The sequence below is a fragment of the Uloborus diversus genome, chromosome 3 (genome assembly GCF_026930045.1).
Source record: "Uloborus diversus isolate 005 chromosome 3, Udiv.v.3.1, whole genome shotgun sequence".
NCBI classification, from domain to species: Eukaryota; Metazoa; Arthropoda; class Arachnida; order Araneae; family Uloboridae; genus Uloborus; species Uloborus diversus.
In genome coordinates, this window is record NC_072733.1 from 119281419 (window position 1) to 119297220 (window position 15802).

Genomic DNA, 15802 nt, shown 5'->3' on the forward strand with positions numbered 1-15802 from the left:
AAAATCACGGGAGGAATGTCGAAAAATAGCGTAAGAGTGGTAGATTTTTGTGCAATAAATTTCTTTGCTATACCTGTGCTCGTTCTTTTTTTATTTCAAAACGGAACTTACTTTAAAAACACGTCTCGTATATATATATATATATATACACTATGTGACCAAAAGTATCGGGACACTTTCAAAAATTCACATTTTTACGGACTTCGAGAAATAAAAGACTAATTGCTCTGTAATTTTTTCACATAAAAGGTATATTCCAGCCACCATTTTCCACCAAAAATTAAGTCTGCCATTCATTTAGGGGACAAACAGAAAATTGAGGAAACAAAAAAAGGTTTTTGATCATTTTTTCATTGTGAATAGCTGGGAATAAGCTATACATTTCAGAAATAAGTTAAAAACTTACCTAGAATTTATTTTTATATTATTGTGAAAGTATTGCTTATAAAAAACGGAGATACAAGCATTTCTTTAAAAAATGCAAATTTTTTTAAAGGTTTTCGGGTCATATCACGCAGAGTTTTCCATCAAACGTTACTAAACTTTCAGAATATTTGACAGCATATTAGAGAAACACAATAATGAAAAATATGAAGTAAAAATATTGAAAATTTAATGAAATATGAACGTTTAAAGTAATTAATTTTTCACTGCACATGCATGAAAGATAGCAATTTATAATCTTCATAATCAGAAGCCCAGATATATCCTACATCTTATAAAAAAATTCCACCTTGATATCTTCAAAATCTAAAAAGTTATCAGCGATCTAATGAGCCGAATTTTAATAATTCTTGTCTAGACGACGAATCGTGAGGGATCGTTCGCAAATAATCTGTTCTTATCATGAATCACTCTGCAACGATAGCAGAAAAGTTTTGCCAGTTTGCGAACGACCCCTTACCATTCGTCGCCTATCCAAGAATTATAGAAATTTGGCTCATTAGATCTGATATTTTTTTTAATTTTAAAGATATGGAGGTGCAATTTTTTTGAGTTGTAGGATATGTCTGAGCTTTGAATTATAAACGTTATAAATTGCTATCTTTCGTGCATGAGCAGTGAAAAATTATATGCTTTAAACGTTCATATTTCATTAAATTTTCAATATTTTAACTTCAAATTTTGTTATTATGTTTCTCTAATATGTTGTCAAGTATTCTAAAAAGTTTCGTAACATTTGACGAAAAACAATGCGTGATAAGAGCCAAAAACCTTCAAAAAAATTTTGTATTTTTAAATGGAATGCTTACATTTTCGTGGGTATAAGAGATATTTTCCACGAAAATATGAAAATAAATTTTTAACTTATTTCTGAAATTTATAGCTTATTCCCAGCTATTTACAATGCAAAATGATGAAAAACCTTTTTTTGTTTCCTCAATTTGTTGCTGGTCCCCTAAATGAATTGCAGAATTAATCATTAATGGAAAATGACAACTAGAGTTAACAACTAGATGTGGGAACAATGGATAATGGGAAATGACAACTAGAGACAACTTTATATGTGAAAAAAATTACAGAGCAACTGGTCTTTTTTTATTTTTGAGAAATCCGTAAAAATGTGAATTTTTGAAAGTTTCCCAATACTTTTGGTCGTATAGTGTGTATATATACCGTATTTTATGGAAGAAACGCCGCGGCGTTTACGTGTTTGAAACCAAAAAAAAGTGGAATGCGGCGTTTATGATGTTTTAAAAATTTTTATTTGCTTTCAAAAAAAAAAAAAAAATCGGATATTCGAATTTCAGTATATTTCACATTGTTGCCAAAAGATGGCGCCAGCTCCGATCTGAAAACTATGTTGCCTTGCATGGCTACCCAACCCCTTTTTTTCCGGGGGTGTCAAAAATAAACTCTTCCACCTCTGCTCCCTGGTCAAACCAGTGGGGGAAAGGTGGAAACGGCATTCCTTTCTCATTGATTCAGTATTGGAAAGCTGTGAGCCTATTTTCTAACAGCGCTTCTCCATCTTTTGTTCGTTCGATATTTTTGAATTTCTCTCATGGCTCCTAAGCGTCACATGAGCTATACTGCAGCCTTTAAGCTTCAGGTCATTGAAAAGGCGGAGAGTGTTGGAAATCGTGCTGCAGGACGCGAATTTGCAGTTGATGAGCGATGCATCCGTCGTTGGCGATCAGAAAAGGCGGAGCTCAAAGAGATGCCGAAAACTAAACGGGCTAGAAGAGGCGGAATCGCCCGGTGGCCTGTTTTGGAAGATCGGCTCGAAAAGTGGATTTTGGAGCAAAGGGAAAAGGGATCCCCTCTCTCCACAGTGCATATTCTCATTCAAGCGAGAAGGATGGCCGCTGCTATGGAGATACATAATTTCAACCACAGCTCAAACTGGTGCTATCGGTTTATGCACCGAAAAAAGTTATCAGTGCGGCAAAAAATGACTGCTGGACAGAGTTTGCCTGATGACTGGGAGGCAAAAAAAAAGTCATTTCTGGATTTCATACATCGTACGATTGCTGATAAAAAGCTGACAGCTTCACAAGTGATTAACATGGACGAGGTTCCCCTGACCGATTCCGAAGGAAAATTTCCCGAAGGATGTGGTTATCCAGTGCAACGAAAAAGGCTGAATGTGTGAAAGCGTAATGTTGCACTGGATAACGGAAGTGTGGCGGAAACGAAAGGAATGTTTTTTCGAACCCAGGGGCCTCCTTATTTTTGATTCGATGCCCTCTCATTTGTTGGATTCAGTTAGAGAGCACGCAAAACAGGCATCTGCTTCTCTTGCTATTATTCCAGGTGGATTAACGAAGCTGCTACAGCCCCTGGATTTAACCTTCAATCGCAGCTTTAAATGCCACGTACGGAAGCAGTGGGAAACTCAGATGGCCGCAAATGCTTCATACACAAAAGCAGGCAACATTAAGCGAGCGTCGTATGAAGAAGTGGCGAAATGGGTATCGCTTGCTTGGAAAGAAGTGTCGCCTAACACTATAAAAGGAGCTTTCGCACAAGCAGAAATCTTTTGTGAAAATGTGCCAGAGATTGTCGAAACTATCTTGGACGACGAAGAATCGCGTGAAAATGATGCAGAATTGGAAGATGAACTTCTCTCACTCTTCCATTCTGATGTTGAATCAAGCGATTTCGAGGGATTTAACGAAAGTAGTTTCTAATTAAGAGGATGCGACCCGCTTTAAAAAGCCTGCTGTAGTGGAGCTAACACTTAAAAAAACTACAATGCACAAACTTAATTTTTTTTTGTATCTGGCAACTGACTTGTCTCGTCGATTTGTTTACTTTTTATGTTTTTCTATTGTTGTTTTTTCCATTGTCATACATTAATTTTACCTTTTCCATAAGCGCTGTAAATGTTTTTATTGATTATAAATGAATTTTTAATTGTTTTTTCAATTTTTGCTACCTTTTAAGCAGTCTAAAGTATCAGTGACATACTGTGTACTCATCATTGTTAGCGCAGCGATTGCGACGGGTTCGGCGTTTACGATACGTTTTTCGTACATTGCACTCATTATTGCGAGTGCGGCGTTTACGATACGTTTTTCGTAAATTGCGCTCATTATTGCGAGTGCGGCGTTTCTTCCATAAAATACGGTATATATATATATATATATACACACACATATACATACATTACAAAATGCAAACAATAAACACATAAGGGATTTATAAAGGGGTTAAGGGATTAAACAAATAAGAATACAAAAACTAATAATAAGACTAAGTTGATGAAGCCAGAACAGTTGACCTTAGGATGAAGGTTCCACTGCTGAGGAATTCTGGCTTCATATGTTCATATGTTTCTTATTTGTTTAATTTTGTAAATCCCTTATGTGCATATTGTTTGCATTTTTAATACTTACCTGGCTGTTTGTTTGGCTGCTTTGCGCAACATTGGGCTTGTGGTTTACTTCATTTTATTTTATTCTTTTCTAATTTTCTTTTATTTTGTTTCAGTATATATATATATATATATATATACTGATATATATATATATATATATATATATATATATACATACAGTGCAGGTAAAAAAATCTTTACATTTAGTTGGCTTATAAAAACCTTATATGCAAACGTCTTGTCATGATTTTATTTGGCATGCTCCTTAGTTATTTGGCCAAATACTGAATATTCGGCTAGGTTGTGGCCGAATGTTTGGTATCCGGCCTATTCACAAGGGATCGTGCCAAAAAATGGCATGTAAAGTTTTTAGTTGCCAACCAAATATAAATATTTTTTTTTGCCAGCACTGTACAAACTGTGTAGAATTTAATTTAAATTCTTGTGAAAGTATCTCTTATACCTACGAAGATATAAGCATTTCTTTCAAAAATGCAAATTTTAGTCTAAGGTTTTTGGCTCATAGAATGCAGAGTTTTCCGTCAACTGTTACTAAACTTTCAGAATATTTGTCAGCATACAAGAGAAACATAATAATAAAATTTGAAATTAAAATATTGAACATTTGTTGAAATATGAGTGTTCAAAGCAGTTGAGTTTTCACTGTACGTGCACGAAAGATATTGTAATGGATCCGGTGCGACTTCCAACTTTCTTGAAAGGACGACACAGTTCTTGATAAAAACACAGGAGCTTTATTTACACTATGTACAGGAGAGATCGTTAACAACTGCTAAATTAACCATCAGCAATTAAGCAAATATCACTCAACATCGAAAACTCAACGGTTACACACGTATTTACTTCCAAATACGAAAACAACACAGCGAAATGCCTCGCAATAAACAGAGCTAATACACTCAGTACAAATTCTCAATCGAAACTAACTCTTTATCATGCGTAACGGCTTGTTATACACACCGAAAGAGAACTATCAAATATTCCACAAGATTCCAAATGTTTCTCGAAATCATAGACCGTTATTTTATTTCTTTTCCCATTCACAAATTTTATCATTCAGAAAAGAGGGGATCGTATACTTCAGCCATGGGTGCAAGTTTGGTGATGTGTTCAAGACGGAAAATATTTTCAGCCCCGCACCCCACCCCACCACCCGCATGCGGGCTTAAGGAAAAATTTGTATGTATAAATGTTGCAGGTTTTAACAATGTCAGTTTTGCAATCTGTTTGATTTAAATTTTAAGCCTTAAAATTGTAATATTTAAGTGTTTTGACATCATAAGTCCAAAAAATCTAAAATCCGGCAATAAGGGGGGGGGGAGGGTCTGGGAGCTCTCTCCCAGAAATTTTTTCAAATTGAAGTCCAAAAAGCGCTGTGGTAGGCCATTTTGGTAAAGTTCAGGGAAAGGAGGAGTTCAGGGACTCTTACATCAATTATTTCAAACTGATAGTCCCAAAATCACAATATTGGGCAACCTTCAAAAAATATTAAAGAAAGAGGGGGGGAAGGGGACGCTATGGGGGCTTTCCCAAAATCGAAGATTTAAAAACGAAATTGTAATTTAAATTTCATAACGTTTATACGCTTTTTGAATGCACTATTGAAGGGATGGAGTTCAGGAACCCTCCTTCGGTAATATTTCGAAATTGAAGTTTCAAAAACGCAATTTTAGACGATGTTGGATAATGTAAGGGGTAAAAGCGTTTGCAGCACACCACCATTAGTTTTTGCCGATCCAAAACATTTTTGTTGTAGCAATAAAATTGCTTAGGACATAAGATTTTCACTTTTGCAACATAAATCAGTTCTGATTCAAAAGTCTACCCAAGGTAGCGCCAACAAACTAGAAAAGAAGGAAAGGTGGGGGAAGGGTAAGGCCGACTAATGATAATGAACTGTCACCATTCCCCCCCCAGTCTTCATTTGAAAAAGAATTCTTTTATAAGATAGCAGGTGGTGAAATTAGCAATAAAAAATCGCTTCAGTGAAGTAAATATATTTTTTAAACAGGGTACCTTTCCAACATTCATTAATTAAAAAAAGAAATAGGGGAACTGAATCCTAACTCCAGGCAGGGTTCCCGAATCACATCCCTCTTAAGGCACTCAAATATAGCCAAAAGTGGCGCTTTAAATATTTCAGCATCAAAGAATTTTCGGAGAACTCCCGAACCCCTTCCCTCTGAGTTCACCACAAATGTCCAAAATTTCAATTTTTAAGGCTTCAGTTTCTAAATTGTTTTGTAGGAATGGTACCCCTCTTACCTATAAACATGACTTATGATAGCCTAAAAATTTTAATACTTTAATTTTGGAAACTTTTTGAAAAAATCTTCCTACACTCTTCCCCCTTAAGTTATCCAAAGATAGCCCAAAACAAAGCTCTTAAAATTTCAGAAACTAAAATATTTCGGGCTGGGGGTGCGGAATACCCCGCCTCCCTTTCATTGTGTTTACTAAACGCAGTGTAAGTTTTTGTTTAAGATTTATTTTTCTATTGAGAGAGCACCTCCCTTCCACACATCGCCAAAGACAACCCAAAGTTTTAAGACTTCAATTTCGAAAATGTTTCGAGAAAGACCCCTGAATTCCCTAACTCTTAACTCACTCAAAAATAGCCAAAATAGCATTTCAATACTTCCCCCCAGGGAGAGAGACCCCCCCCCCCCCCGAACTCTCTCCTCTAAGTTCACTAAATTTTACTTAAATTTGCGGTTTCCCCTTTTCATCACCGAATATTTAAGAATTTAAATTCTAAAACGTATTGAGAGAAAACCTTCGAATTCCCTCTTCTTAAGTCTTCCAAAGATTACCTAAAGCTGAGTTCTGAATGCTTCAGCTTTGAATATTTTTTGGGAAAGGAGAACCCGCCGAACCCCAAAACGGTCCAAAGTTGCGCTTTTAAGACTCCAGTTTCGGAATTTCGCCCTAAAGAGAGCCCCCTCCCTCCCTCTTGACATTGCCAAAGACAGCCTAAAAGATTTAAGACTTCAATTACAAACACTTTTTGGAAGAGGGTCGCAAATGCCCTTTAACTTAAGTCATTTAAGTATAGCCTCAAATAGTTTTTAATACATCAGCTACAAAACATTTTCATGTTAGAACACCAAAACCATCTCTCATAAATTCACCAAAGATTGCCTAAATTAGTGTTTTTAAGACTCCAGTCTTCGATTCTTTTTTAAAACCACTTTTACATCATTAGAGACAGCCTAAAACTTTTTGACTTTTAAATTTTCAAGAGTTTGCAGTGGAGAAATATCAAACCACTCCTAGCTTCAAAAATATTTTCAATTCAGTTTTTCGATATTTTATACTGTAAACCCGTGAGTAACAACCCCCCCCCCCCCCCCCTCCTTAGATTGTCCAAGATATCAACGTTTCGAGACCTCAGTATCGTGGGTTAATTTGTGCACAGATTACCCTCTTCGCAAGAGCAGCGTTTTTTCTCAAACTCGTGCGCTGCCGTTATTTTTTCTCCTTTCCTTTTCTCTTCCCCCCCCCCCCTCACACCCATATTTCCATTCTAGCGAGTGTTCGATTCAATGACATTAGAATTTAGTGATACCTCAAGTCCTTGTCAAAAATGCAGGAACGGTTTGCCCATCAGTGTTTCCAACCAGCTTGAAATCCCCCCCCCCCCCCCCCCCCCCCCCCCCCCCGATTATTTCCAAAATTCCCATTTTCATTAAAATCTTCAAAATCCTTGATAGTTTTTGTTTTACCTGGTAATGTGGACTCCCTTTGCTGAGGCAAAAAATATTTCATCTTGTCAGCAATCACTCTCAAACGGTGATGCAGATTCAACTCTTAAGGCATTTTAAGAGCGTACATAATTTTCATTTATGCGTGTAAAGTTTGCAAAAAAAAAAAAAAACACAAATGAAAAAAACGAAAGGATGATCGAAAATAGCATGAGAAAAGGCTAAATTTTCAATAAGAGCCGATTGCTTCGAAAAATCAGGGAGAATAGCGAGCAACTCCTCGGCCTGCATTGCAGTGAGTTGGAAATAACAAAGCTATACCTAAAAAAAGTCAAACGACGCGAGCCGAAAAGCAACTCCTCCAAAAGCACGTTGCAAACAAAACAAGCACATGGCGGAAAACAAGAGAGAATGTCGATGTAAATTCGTGGTTATGGAACGGTCCAGTAATATTAAAGCATATTTTTCAAACACTCAATTTTTTTTTTTTTCATTGAAAATTAAAAGAAAGTCATTGAATTTCTTTCCGTCCCGACTTCCGTCTCAGAAATTTTGTCAAGACGGAAATCCGTCCTGAGACGGAAGGTCTTGCACCCATGACTTCAGCCAAATGTACAGGGGCTGTATATTCATTACAAGAAACTATTTACAGGTTACGTTACTACAATAATTACTATTTACAGAATTTGTAACAATATGAATTTATAACCTTCATAATCCAAAGCCCAGATAGGTCCTGCATCTTGGGATAAAATTCCAGCTCGATATCTAAAAAATGCAAAAAGTTATCAGCGATCTAATGAGTCGAATTTTCAATAATTCTTGGTTAGGCGTCAAAGCGTAAGGAGTCCTTCACAAACTGGGAACTCTTGCCTGTCGTCATTCAGTGTGATTTATGATAAAAACTTTGCGAACGACCCCCCCCCCCCCCGCGAGTTGTTGCCTATTAAAGAATTATTGAAATTTGGGCACATTAAATTGCTGATAACTTTATAAATTTTAAAGATATCATTGTGGAATTTTATCACAAGTTGCAGGAACTACCTGGGTATTGGATCATGAAGGTTATAAATTGCATCTTTCGCCCATGCACAGTGAAAATTCAGTTGCTTTAAACGTTCATATTTCATTGATTTTTCCATATTTTAACTCAAATTCTATCATTATGTTTCTCATGTACGCTGTCAAATATGCTGAAAATTTAGTAACGTTTGACGGAAAAATTCGCGTGTTATGACCAAAAACCTTTTTGAAAAATTGTATTTTTGAAAGAAATGCTTATATTTCCAGTGGGTATAAGAGGTACTTTTACGAAAATATAAAAATAAATTCTTCATAGTTTGTCCAGTACCGGTAATTTTTTTTTTTACATTTGGTTGGCAATTAATAACTTTACATAACTTTTCCTGTCAGGATTTTAATTAACATCCCTTGTAAATTGGCTGAATACTGAATATTCGGCCACAATCTGACCGATTATTTGGTATTCGGCCAAATCACTAGGGAGCATGCCAAGCAAAATCATAAAAAGAAGTTGTCATGTCAAGTTTTTAATTGCCAACCAAATGAAAAGATTTTTTTTTGCCAGCACTATATATATATATATATATACAGTCGACTCCCGCTACAACGCGATCCGACTTATGCGAAATGGCTATAACGGGATTTTTTTCCAATGGCAAAGAATTTCCATTGAATTCTTTGCCCACAACACGAAAATTTTCGGAAGGGAATCGCGGGTGTGTAAGTATCCGCTTTATTATTGGATACTAAAAAAAATTTCGTGAATGAACTTTCATCCCTTTAGCATCACTGAGAACAAAAGTTCCCACACCGTACTAGTCTGATGCATTGCTTATACAAATAAATACTCCTCATTTTCTTTTTTCTTTTCATTCTGAATGTGAAAGTTGTTGAAATAAATTGACAAACATAATGACAATTAAGAGCACTGTTTCATCTTGTGAAGATAGAAAGAAAAAGAGAAAGTTTCTGACAATTAAAGAAAATTTAAAGATTATGTGCTAGAACAAATGCATCGAAGGTAGCACGACAATTAGGTATGAGTGAATTTTCCATATGTGCAATAAAAGTCAAGAAAAAGGATGTCCATAAAAGTTCACTGAGTAGTCTCTAAGCAAAATGCAAAAATGATGAAAATGGAAACTGCTCTTTCATTGTGAATTTAAGAAACCATGAAGAGGGGTGTTGCGTTGCCATAGATGGAAACGTTACAAAAGAATAAGTGAAGCAACGGTATTGTGTACTTAAAAATATATAAGAATAACGGTTTGATTACGCAGCATGACTCATCATTATACAATTTTTTAAGTTACAAATATCATTACTGGGTCGATTGTACAGTAAAATTATAGTGCATTTGTTTTCCGTACTACATATTATACTACCGTACTGATTTATTTTATGTCTTTCTTTCCCATTTATCATTGATTTCGTGCATCGTAACAGTATTTTATGTAGAATAAAACGTTTTTTTTTTTAAATTTAAAATACAAATAAAAATTCAGTTTTGTATGTAAGAAACAGTACTGCATAGTTAAGAATTGGTTTTTAACAGTTTGAGGTGGTGTTTACAAGTGCCTGAAATAATTGGGTATGTTTAAAAAAGTTTTTACACATACCCTTTTCCACAACGCGAAATTTCGACTTACGCGAGGGGTTTTGGAACGCATCCCTCGCGTAATTTCGCCTGCAGCACTCAAGAAACATCTCATGGTTTTTTCCCTTCCCTTGGGGAATACCCCCTGATGAGGCCATAGGGTATTTTGGAATTTTTTCAAGTTTTCAAATTTTCGTCTTTTCTTGTTCAATATTATATTGCTATTAAATATATACACACACACACACACATATATATATATATATCTATATATATATATAAAAATGGATGGATGTTTGTGGGTATGTGTGTATGTTCCTTATACAAATCCACAGTTTTCGTTGGATTTCTTCCAAATTTGGCACAAAGGTAAATTGTTGCTTAGGAATTCATATAGGCGGGTTTTTGGAATTTTAAAAAGACCCAAAGAGGTTCAATTTCATATTTTGAGTCATAAAATTGCTCTTTTCTGCAGGAACGAATTTTTGTATAGTTATGAATTTGGTCTGGATGAAAAGCCTGTAAAAAATGAACGAAATGAAGTTTCTTCAATGTTTAACTGTAATCGTTAATTTTGTGAACCTTGGTTCAATGCAAATAAAAATGGTTAGCAACATATAATCACCAGGAGATATTTGCAATGCAATCAACACAAAAAGTATCCTCAACACTGGCCGTTCATGTCGATTAGAAACAAGCGTAGAGCATGTTTGGCAAAAAGCCGAGCGAAAAAGAAATGCTGTCTTTCAGTAATTCTTAAATTGCTCCCTGCAAAGACACAGGGATGCATTTCACAGTCAGTCTGTCTTCAATTTGCTTACTCTTTTCGCTAATAAGTTTACAAGTAATAATACCGTAACAATATTTAACACAAATTTTGATCTGTATTGTCTACATAAACAGCACAGAAAATACCAAAATGAGATAGGTATTAAAAATGCATTCATTATCGAAGTACAATCTTCAACAATTTTAGCATTACAATATTAAACTTATATTAAAACGACATCATTGCAATGGAAATTTAATTTAATATTGTATTATCCTCAAACAAATCAATATGTATATTTTATTTATAATATTCTATGGTTTATCTAATTCGGTTCACCTAAGTTTCACAGAAATCGCTCCAGGTTATCAAAGATCAGGGGTAAAAATACTAATATGACTATTGAATTGCAAAATAATCATTTTTGTGCATAGTAGCGTGCATTGAATTTATCTTTCAAGGGGGGGAGGGATAGTCATGGGGCTCATTATATGTACATAAACTACCATACTAGGATTGCTAATGTGTGGTAAAATAAAAGGCTGTGCACCTTTAGACCCAAAACCACACGGAAATTTAATGCGGCGGAATTCATAGTTTCGGGAGGGTGAAAGTTTCAAGTTTGAAAAAATGTAAAGAAATATTAATTTACATTTAAACTTTTAAAATGCATAAAATGTCTCCATTTTTTATGTAAACAAATTTCTCAATCGTTTAAAATTTTACATTACTTTAACGCTCGAAGCAATAGTACACCTGATGGAGCATCTTCACTGACTAGCAATAATTTTAAACCAGTTAGCGGGTACGAGGCAACTTTTGACACGAAAGAGATTGCTACTGAAATGGGCATGATAAAATATTACGCCACATTATAAAAAACTTTTCTTTTTAGTCTTCATCGTGAAATTAGTTGAGCAAAGCTCCATTTCCAATTACAAGACTCTCAGTTCGATAACTTTTTTTGTAAACAATCAAAAAATATTAGTGTTTGTAACTACCACTAAGTAATTCAACCGTCATTGAAAAAATGCTGTAAGATAAAAATGGATACGTATCAGTGTTATAGAAGCAACTCTGTGCACAGTGGAGGGATAAGGTGAAACAATTTATCTCACGTATAACCACTACTCGCTCCATCATTCTCTAAACTTCAAGAAATTAAAATCTCCAGTGAGACTTAAGTTCTATGTCACGATCAATAAGTCAGAAGGGCAGGCGATTAAGTACTTTAAATGCATGTGAATTTTACCTATTTTTCCCATATAGATAGCTTTATGTTGCATGCTTGATTGGGTTCACTCAAAAATGTATTTCATTTTGCTGCTGGAAGGGGGACTAAGAATTGTATTTAGGAACAAGATTTGAGTTAAATTTATGAGTTAGAAAATTTTGAATAATTTAACTTTTTAGTATTTGGATTACGTTTCGAAACGTGGAAATACATTTCCTTCATTTTGAAGCTGCGGATATGGAGAGCGGAATGTGCAACAAACTTTTGTAAAACATAAACAAAATAATTGTCTATTATACAGTTGTAAGTAGAAACAAGACGGTTTTTTCTTTCTTTTAATTTCAAGGCGTGCAAATAATAAAAAAAAGTGACGCAGATAGTCACCAAAATGTGCACGCCAATTTCTTTCTCTATAAGGCAGTTCAATTGACGGGTTTTATATAGTTCGTTCCATAAGTTTGCGTCCTCTTACTCCATTTTTAATGCTTTATGTGTAACTTAAAATAATATCTGTAACTATATATATGGTAACTATTATTCAGTGGAACCATTTCTACCCTTCATGACGATTGTGCCTCTGTAAATTAAAATTTCGATATTCTTAAAGGAATACTTTAGAGCAGCAAACTTAAATAAGTGCTCCTACCTGCATTCAGTTTGAGTTATCATGTACAACATTCACGTCAAGCGTGAGGTTTTAAAAATTTGAAATAAAATTTTAATCCTGACAAATTTTGAATCGTTGCAAGACACCGATATTAATGTCTAACTGTCATTTTTACCTACGAAAATAGAAATTTGACATAAATATAAGAAAATAAAATGTAGTTGACGTACGTCTTTTTATGCAACTTACACTTATCTAATTTTGCTCCATGGCATGCTACTGAATCGCCACGGAAAGGGCAAACAAGACACATTTTGTGAAGTTATTTATACTAAGTGAACGTTTTCTACGGAATTTGATTACATACCTGAATACTTACAAAAACTTATAAAATGAGTCTACCTACACATGAAACCTTGAAAGTAAAAACACCGCCAGAAAATCCGTAATTTTAACGGCTATTAATAACAATGACCGAGTTCCTTATTTTCTGTACAGTGGATTATCTGTTTAGCTTTTGGGCCATTGAGGATGATTTTCATATCTGAAAATATTGTAACGGTGCCATATTTTGCATATATTTGTAACTGATAAAAGCCACTGAATTTTACTAACAACTCATCCTAGGGAGACATACAATGATTTTTTTTCAGAATAAAATGTATGTGAAGTGTACTATAGCATCATTCTAAATGTCTTGAGGTATCCAAAACGTTCAAAGGCAGCACAACGGTTTTCGTGTTCGAAGCACCACGTAAAAGGTTGTCCCACAAGACATGCAAGACAAATGTACCGCCCGTCTGAATCAACTGCAGACAACGTGCCAGTTAACATGACAGAACCAAAGAATATCGTTGACAGAACCCCGTTAACATCACTCATGATTTTCCGTTTTTACTTGATGCTATTTTTTCTGCAAATGCTCAACTTTCTGTGCTATTTACAGTCTTTTGAAAATTTGAGCCTAGAGGGGTGTGAATGTAGTTTTTTTAGTCTTTTAGATAGAATTCATCCATTCAATTATCTAAAAGATATGTTGCATTGAGAAGCACCCGGGCAACGCCGGGTAGTCAGCTAGTATATATATATACAAGGGTGCAAGATCACATAAAAAAGAGTGTGTACGGAAACTACTCCAACGTTGGGGATGGGAAGAATTAGAGAACTCATTGTACTATCTCAACCTTTCCATCTGTGACTTTGACACAGGGGTAGGAGTGGTGAATTCACATATTTTAAGACACAATTTTGACGAAATTTTAGGACAATAAATATCAAGTTTTAATAACTTAAATGCAATTTATAAGCTTGATTTTTGCAGTGGATGATCAAACGCTTGAAATTCAAGCTGTCTGTTTTGTATGTTATCCTGCTTCCGATGTCATTTTCTGCTGGTCAATGAAAAAGGCTATACTGATAACGTTAAAATATTCTAGATTTTAAGTTACTTTTTTTAAAAATATGTCCGCTTAATACATTTTTCAACAAACAAATCAAAATTAATTTTCATCTACAGACAAAGTTAAATTCATTTTATATTTGTTAGGCGCTGCCCTGAATATGTTTTTGTTCTGTCTTATTGTCCTATGTCTGTAAGAGGGCTTTCCTCAGATCGTCCAGTCATCCTTTGCAAAAATTCAGGACTAGAACAGTGAACACTATTCATTGAAAGATAACGTACAAACGGAACAAAATGCTGAAAATTCATCCTATTCTACACGGCACATGTGCTGATCTCACATCCATTTCTGTCGGATTTTTCCAAACACAAGGAAGAGAATTTCATTTTCCATGGCAATTTTAGTCAACAAATTACTATTTACATTTTTAAAGCAAAAAGTTAGGGGCTAAATTTAAAAGTTATATGTGCAAGAAAGAATCCAATTTCACTGAACAAAAGCACAAAGCAAATTGACTCTTCAGATTCTGGAAGAACAAGCTAATGCTCAGACCACAACACAAGATAAGTATGATAAAATAAATATTACTTCCCATCTGGCGATAGTCCATTTAAATTTTGCTCTAAATATATTTTTCAAACTTAGTGTTTATTTTTGGGTTCTAACTCAACCTATTGCATTTATTTCATCTGGATAAATTATGATTCGTTTTACTCCCCCCCCCCCACCTCCTTTTATCACAGAACTGCAATTTGAGAGAATGAGGGAATATTCCCCCCCCCCCCCAATGGTTTACTACATATAGTATTTTATTTCTTTTCAAGGGGGGAAAATATCAGATTCTATTTCCCTCCCTTTATTATTCTTCTGCAGCACCTGCTGCACAGCTGTTTTTATTGCAATCCAGGAGAAATCGAGGGAACTTTTCAAATTTCATACTGACACTTAAAGTGCTTTGTTGTTTGTTAACTCATAGCGTCTCACTTAGACAACAGATTTTTATGATTTTTTTGTTTAATGAATAGGAGTGGTCTAACTTAGCTTCCAAACCTTCACTTGACCATATTTGTTCTTTAGCAAAAGTTATAACAAAAACTTTATGTATTTCCCCATTAAACGAATATATATATAAAACCCATTGTTAAAGACAGTTCCATAAAACAAAGGTGCTTTTGTTGCTCAATGTTAAAGAAAGTAGAATGAAACATTAATAGAGATAGTAATATCGTCAATTTTGAATAAAGGCTTATCTGAAGCAAACATGAAATTCATTTACTATCAATGTTCTAGTAGTATTTTGATCTTATGTACAACATCATAGTAGATACAATTTCTAGAGTGGGGTTGATCTATAACAGGGCCAAGTAAAGAGAAATGTGACTTTTATCATGAGTTACATGGCACATATTATTGTGAAATATAAATTAATGTGAGAAATCATTCACATTTAAATTATTATAATTAAATTAGCACAAAAACAAATCCTAGACAGGAACAAAGATTAGTTTCTAGTTCTAACAGCATAAAATTTTATGCATATTAATAGTTTTCTTAACTTCAAAAACAGAGGAGGGTTGCAATTCGTAGGAATCTTTTTATGTATTTCCCGGATAACTTGAACATG

At 34.7% G+C, this 15802-nt stretch overlaps 1 protein-coding gene across 1 annotated transcript in view; it reads right to left on the minus strand.

Moving 5' to 3' along the window:
- LOC129218917 (synaptojanin-1-like) overlaps positions 1 to 15802 on the minus strand; it is a 186162-nt gene that overhangs the window by 95516 nt on the left and 74844 nt on the right. The gene's annotated exons all lie outside the window — the stretch shown is intronic.